This window comes from Myxocyprinus asiaticus, chromosome 17 (genome assembly GCF_019703515.2).
Source record: "Myxocyprinus asiaticus isolate MX2 ecotype Aquarium Trade chromosome 17, UBuf_Myxa_2, whole genome shotgun sequence".
Classification (NCBI taxonomy): Eukaryota; Metazoa; Chordata; class Actinopteri; order Cypriniformes; family Catostomidae; genus Myxocyprinus; species Myxocyprinus asiaticus.
The window spans coordinates 32,250,285-32,258,337 of NC_059360.1; positions in this window are offsets into that span (position 1 = coordinate 32,250,285).

Here is an 8,053-nt window from a genome sequence, read left to right on the forward strand (position 1 = left end):
CTGAAGAGATTAATTTGCATTTTATTGTCATTTGTTTCATTTAATATTTAGTCCTTTCAGATGGAAAAATGTATAAATATAAATGATGTTATCCAAAGTGCATTTGAACAGCAGTGAAACACTTTCTTATGATGTGTTACATTCATATGAGCAGACAGAGAAGTAAGTTTGTAGTAAATTTGGAGCAGAAGAAATAGAAATAAACCTTGTGTAAATTGTCAGCTTTATGCTAAGATAAAATGCTACAGTACTGTGCAAAAGTCTTAGGCACATAAGATGTTTCACAAAAGCATTTGTCTTAAGATGGTTATTTATATCTTCAGCTTTAGTGTGTCAATAGGAAATATAAACTGTAGACTTCCAAACTACTTTTGCAAATAGAAAAGATTAGAATAGAAGAACAGGGAGCCCTGCAACAGATGGCATGGCCCCCACAGACCCCTAATTTTTGTATTGTTTTCCTGTAAAAATATCTAAAAATCCTTAAAACAAGATCAATTTGATTGATCTTGTTTTAGAAACAACACTGCATAATATATTTAGGTTTTTTAGAGAATGTATTTTTAACATGTGTATTTTGTCTTTCTGTACTGGCACAGTTTTTATAGTCAAAACAAGTGAAAAAATTTTGCAGTTCTGAAGTAATCCAAAGTATTTAGAATACGTTACTGACCTTGAGTAATCTAAATCTAATTTTACAGCATGTAATCTGTAATGGAATACATTTCAAAAGTAACCCTCCCAACCCCATAAATATATATATACTGTTAACCTTCAACATGGATACTAACATGGATTTAAAGACCACATCAAATCAAAATGAGAGTTTTGTGGCTTTAACTTTGTGGCCATATGCTAGAGTAGGGGTTTTCAAAAGCCAAATATTTATCCTTTTGTCACACAGGGGGTCCCTCAAAGGGATCATCAAATTTGGGGGTCCTTGGCATCAAAAAGTTTGAAAACCCTTGTGCTAGAGTACTCCCAAATGTTGGGAAAATTCATCTATATCAGACATATATATTTGAAGTTTACAAACTTTCTCTTTCGGGAAAAAGGACCACAAAAATTTTGATGACTCATCATGAATTTCACAGATTTTTGTCTATCATATGCTCTTAAACATGAGAATGCCCCTTCCCCCTAATACCACTAGCAAGTAGAAAATGATGATTCATGGCTGTTAGGGACGGGCGGATCGATTGTAAAATATTGATAATTCCAATACTGATGTTGTATCGAGAATATTGAGCCTCACATAAAAATAAAAGACTAACGTTTTTTTTAAACTAGTGATTTTTAGTTACCATGAAAATAATGGTTTCATAAGCATCAAAGCAAACAGTAGTGTAAGATAGGAATTATTTCTCCGTCTGTTCATCTTAATGTGCAAACATTGTGAAAAACACAAGTATTATACGACAGCGTTTTAGTGCCACGTAAAAAATAATAATGAAAAAAAAATCTATGATTTAGAGAATTAAGCCATAATTTTTTGAGAATGAAGTCAAAATTTCGAGAATAAAGTCATAGCATTACGAGATTTAAGGCATAATATTTTGAGAATAAAGTAAAAATTACGAGAATAAAAAAAAGTTTTGACAATAAATCGTGATGAACGTAACAGCAAACAAGGTGCAAACACGCTTCCTTTTCTATGTAAATTAGGCTCATTGTAGATTGACAAAAATTGTCTGGCGCAGTTTAGATCACGCTATTACCACAAATAAAAGTAGGCCTATTAAAAAGTAGTAAAAGTTGATTTTATTTAAAATAGATGTTTGAGAATATTTTCAACCCATCATATCTGCAGTAATTCATCAAACACTGATCAAATGATGGAGAACAATGTTATAGCTTGGCATATATGCACTGTGTAGTCGAGCACACTTTTTCTGAGAGTTTAAGAGATGATTTAGGTGTCTGGATCACAGTGGAGATATACAGTCCAGGCAGGGTCAAGTACGTTGGTCTGTGGCATGCTAATAAATTCCGCATTTACCGGGCACAATTAATTCTTAGTGAATGTGATAACATTTCCTCAGATATGGTACTGTTTTGAGACCAAAAACCAACAAAAAAGCAGACCATGTCTGGGTTTCCCAATAACGTTGCAACTTAAGCATTTACAATCATATTAACTAATGTTGCTCGTTATTTTAAGATGGAGTAACAGCTGTTTCCCAACCAGTACGCAGATCGCTCATTAAAGTAGAATTTATGTTACGGGAGCTGTCCGGTCCAAAGGTGCTGAAACTTTGGCAAAAATGTCTTCTCAAAATGAAAAAAAATGTGGAAATAATGACAAAAATGGAAGTTGTTTTTAACGAAATGTATTATTACAGAAAAGAAAGAGCCTTTATTATTGTCATACATTTTTCATATATACAGTGAAATTTCTCTGTTTTCACATATCCCAGCTAAGCTGGGTGCAGGGTCAGCCATGATACAGCACCCCTGGAGCAGATAGGGTCAAGGGCCTTGCTCAAGGGCCCAACAGTGGCATCTTGGTGGTGTTGGGGCTTGAACCCCCAACCTTCTGGTCAGTAACTTTGAGCCTTCAGCCGCTGAGCCAGCGCTGCCCTTTAAGGATTGCTTTAGTAAAACGGGCTTTCAAATGTATTAGTTCTCAACTTCATAGAGATTAATGAAAGTGACACAAGAAATGCATGTAACATGAATGCACATGATGTACATCATAATAAGGAGCTCTCACACAGCCTAAAGCTTTGTTTCTTTGCCTGGGACCTGAATAGACGCACAAAGAACAGGATTAAAATGACGGACATCAGTACTGAACTATAGACCTATGCAACTATGAATAGATCATCTGGTTACAGTTTTAGGCAGTGTGCACTTGTAGCCTTCCCCTGAATAAATTAAATATCCAACATAAGTGCAAAAAAATATGCTTGTCTACACAGCGCATCTGGATATATGCCAAGCTATAACGCTTTCCTCCATCAATTGATCAGTGTTTGATGAATTACTGCTGATATGATGGGGTGAAAATGTTCACAAACATCTCTTTTAAATAAAATTCACTTTTACTACTTGTTAATACTTTTATTTGCGGTAAAAGGGCGATCTAAATTGCAGCAGTCAATCTTTGTGAATGAAGCGCAATCTACAAATGACCATAATTTACATAGAAAAGGAGGTGTTTGCGCCTTGTTTGTTGTTACTTCCATTACGATGTATTCTCAAAATATTTTTTTTATTCACATAATTTTGACTCTCAAAATATTACGACTTTAATCTCGTAATCTTACTCTTGCAATTTTGACTTTATTCTCAAAATATTATGAGTTTATTTTCGAAAAGCTGGCACTAAAACACTGTCGTACACAGACAGCGCTTGTTTTGTTGTTGTTCATAAACAATAAACAAAAACAGAAGTCTGCTTATTTTTAGTTTAGACCTATAAATGTAAATATATAGCCTATTACTTAATGTCAGATTGAAAAGAAAATCTGAAGTTATGTCCATCCCTAATGGCTGTGATGTAATAAAAACCTATTGCCTGTTTGTTTTTTTAAGGGACAAGTCTTTCAATATATCCCGCCAAAATTTGATTACAAAAATACAAAAGTGATCTGGCTACACTTCTACTGTAGATGTAAGCTTTTACATTTCTGTAATATTTTAATAATGGGAAAAAAATTATTTCTCAACAAACTTTTACTTCCTTTCTGTCTGCAGTCCAGCCAAAAGTGATAGTACCCACAATCCCTGACACTCCAAGTATGGAAATGAGTAATGCCACCTGTTGAGGCCTGGTGCCTGCGCTCAGGGAATATGGCACAAGATACACAAATGCACACTGCAACCATATGCAAGGAACAGGAAAGACACCAACAACATCAGGAAGTCTGTTATCAACAGGAAGGAATATTCTTTTAATAATGTTTTCCTTAAATTAGTCCATAGATTTGCCCTGGACTCATCCAGTAGCTTTGTATTTGCCACTTTTGATTGTGCAACAGTTTTTGCTGCTGAGTGAAGTTTTGATTCTGGTATCTCCTGATTGGTGGGCAAACAACCTAAAGACAAGCCACCTGAATGTACAACAGCTGGAACTGTGATCTTTGTATTTGTGAACTCTGGCTTTGAGTCTTTGTCCCATTCATTTGTCTTTGGTTGTTCTGAGAGATCCTGTCCACCTTTCAACACCTCATTAGAGTATTTTTTTCTGAGGGCCTGGACTCATCTGCCTACCTGAATTTCTGTTCTTTCTCCACTCCCTCTTTCCTCATTTTGTTCGCATCAATTTGTTTTACCTGCTCTGATCCATTAATATTCATCTAGCGAATCTCCGCACTCTTCCTAACAAAACGGACTAAATACATCTCACCCATACAAACAAGGACTTTTCAAACTCTGCTGCCTTGTGCTTCACAGAAACCTGGCTGAGTGAAGCCATTCCGGACAGCGCGTTACATCTGCTGGGCTTTCAGCTGTTCAGAGCGGATCGCATCGCGGAGTTAACGGGGAAAACGAGAGGCGGTGGAACATGCTTTTACATCAATGAAAATTGGTGTACAGATGTAACAACGTTAAAGAGGATGTGCTGTCCTAATTTGGAAGCGCTCTTTATTAACTGTAAGCCGTTCTACTCGCCACAGGAGTTTTCCTAATTTATTCTGGTGAGTGTGTATATCGCGCCAAACGCGTGTGTGAACACAGCGCTGCAACAGCTGACTGATCAAATCACAGACACAGAAGAACAATACCCGGACTCAGTTATTATTATTACTGGGGATTTTAACAAAGCAGATCTCACACGTGAACTGCCCAAATACAAACAGCACATTACATGCCCCACCAGAGACAGGAACATACTGGATCATTGTTACACATCAATAAAGGATGCATATCGCTCTGCCCATAGAGCAGCTTTGGGACTCTGATCACTGTCTGGTTCATCTTCCAACCTACAGGCAGAAATTTAAATCAACCAAGCCAGTAGTAAGGACTGTAAAAAGATGGACCAATGAAGCAGAGCTGGAACTACAAGCCTGCTTCGATTGCTCAGATTGGAGTGTTTGAGGCTGCAGCCACAGACCTGGATGAGCTCACAGATACTGTTACATCATATATCAGTTTCTGTGAGGATATGTGCATTCCTGCTAGGACTTATTTAAAGTTCAACAACGACAAACCGTGGTTTACAGCAGAGCTCAGGCAGCTTCGTCAGGCCAAAGAGGATGCTTACAGGGGTGGGGAAAAATGTCTTGTACAATCAGGCCAGGAACACACTGAACAAGGAAATCAGAGTGGCTAAAAGAAGATACTCTGAGAAGCTGAAAAACAAGTTTTCAGCTAACGACCCTGCATCAGTGTGGAGTTGCATGAAACAGCTCACAAATTACAGGACTCCTACCCCTAACCCTATGGTGGACCAACAACTGGCTGACGACCTGAATGTGTTCTACTGCAGATTTGAAAGGCCCAGTCTCACACCCCACACCCACTCTGACCTTCACTTCACACAAACACCAACACCTCCTGCAACCCCCCTCCTCCCCCCTCCTGCTACTGAACCTGCACTTAAGATCTGTGAAGATGATGTGAGCCGGGCCTTTCGGAAACAAAAGACGAGGAAAGCTTCAGACCAAGATGGCATCTTACCAGCGTGTCTTCGATCCTGTGCTAACCAGCTGGCCCCCATCTTCACACAGATCTTCAATAGATCACTGGAGCAGTGTGAAGTCCCATGCTGCTTCAAACGCTCAATCATTATTCCTGTCCCAAAGAAACCAAAAATCACAGGACTTAATGACTACAGACCTGTCACCCTGATGTCTGTGGTCATGAAATCATTTGAGATACTGGTGTTGGCCCACCTGAAGAACATCACTGGACCCTTTCTAGATCCCCTTCAATTTGCTTATCGAGCAAACAGGTCTGTGGATGATGCTGTCAACATGGGATTGCATCATATCCTGCAACATCTGGACAGACCAGGGACATATGCAAGGATCCTTTTTGTGGACTTCAGGTCGGCTTTCAACACCATCATCCCAGCTATACTCCAGAATAAATTACACCAACTCTCTGTTCCCATGTCTATCTGTCATTGGATTACCAGCTTTCTGACGGACAGGCAGCAGCTTGTGAGACAGGGGAAATTCACTTCCAGCACCTGTACAATCAGTACTGGTGCCCCCCAGGGATGTGTGCTCTCCCCACTACTCTTCTCCCTCTACACCAATGACTGCATCGCCAAGGACCCCTCTGTCAAGCTCCTGAAGTTTGCAGGTGACACCACTGTCATTGGCCTCATCTGAGATGACGATGAGTCTGCATACAGAAGGGAGGTTGAACAGCTGGCTGTCTGGTGCAGTCAAAACAACCTTGAGCTGAACACGCCCAAAACGGTGGATGATTGTGGACTTTAGGAGGAACACCCCAACACTGACCCCCCTCACCATTCTAAACAGCACTGTGGCAGCAGTGGAGTCAGTCAGGTTCCTGGGCACTACCATCTCACAGGACCTGAAGTGGGAGACACACATTGACTCCATTGTGAAAAAGGCCCAGCAGAGGTTGTACTTCCTTCTCCAGCTGAGAAAGTTCAACCTGCGACAGGCACTGCTGATACAGTTCTACTCAGCAGTCATTGAGTCTGTCCTCTGCACTTCAATAACAGTCTGGTTTGGTTCATCTACAAAATCAGATATCAGAAGACTACAAAGGACAGTTTGGACTGCTGAGAGGATTATTGGTTGCCCCCTGCCCCCCTTCAAGAACTATACACTTCCAGAGTGAGGAAAAAGGCTGGAAAAATTACTCTGGACCCCACTCACCCTGCCCATTACCTTTTTGAACTGTTGCCTTCTGGCCGACGCTTCAGAGCTCTGAGCACCAGAACCATCAGGCACAGGAACAGATTTTTCCCTCAGGCTATCCATCTCATGAACTGTTCAAATTGCCCCATTGAGCAATAACTATGTGCAATACACAGTTTAGTCTTTTTTATATTTATCCAACACATCCAACCTCTTCTGCCATTTCATTCCTCTGTCACACGATTGGCTGATTAGATAATCACATGAATAAGTAGATGTACAGGTGTACCTAATAAAGTGGCCGGTGACTGTATACCTTCATTATTAGATGTACTTAAAGGAATATTCTGGGTTCAATACAAGTTACATTCAGTCGTCAGCATTTGTGGCATAATGTTGATTACCATAAAACATTTAGACTCATCACTCCTTTCCTTTAAAAAAAAAAAAAAAAAAAATCAAAACTTGAGGTTACTGTTAGGGTTCTGTCCTTTGTTTTTTGGGGGTTTTTTTTCCCCCTTTGTGGCAGAGCCCTGACATGTACTGTACATGTTCTTAGTCTGTTTATGTCTTGTGTCTGGATTCAGCCACTTCGGTTAGTTTGGTTCATTTACTCTGTGGCTGAGTCCAGGCACTTGTGTTTTGTCATGTTAAGTGAATGCACTTGGGTTTTGTGTGTTCTCATTTTCTTTTGCATTGGTGTCTGTCTTGTCTTTAGTGATAACCCCGCCCTCTCGTTTGCCTTGTTACCTGTTTGATTATTACGATATGTTCCCCACCTGTGTTCCCTGATTTCTCTCCCTATTTATTCTTCCTTTGTGCTCAGTCTTGTGCCAGTTTGTTGTTTCTACTCTGCCTAGTCAGTCTTGTTGTGGTTTCACCTGTCTTGGGTAATCCATTGTGTTTGTTATTTGCTGGTTAGTTTTTGTCTCTCCACTGTGAGGTTTCTGTTTTCTAGTGGTTTTTAGTTGTTGTTGTTGTTATTAATATTAATGGTTTTTTGGTTTCCTCTCCATTGTGGGTTTTTTTTTCTTCAATAAAAGCCCATTCATTGTCCTCTTATATTTGGGTCCTCTCCTCATCACACTTGTTAGCATTTGTGATAAAGTGAGGCACTTACAATAAGTCAATGGGGTCAATTTTTAGAGGGTTTAAGGGTAGAAATGTGAAGCTTATAATTTTATAAGAGCTCTTACATAAATTTGTGTTAAAACTCATGAATTATTTGAGCTGTAAAAAAATGTAAATTTTAGTTTAAGGTTTAC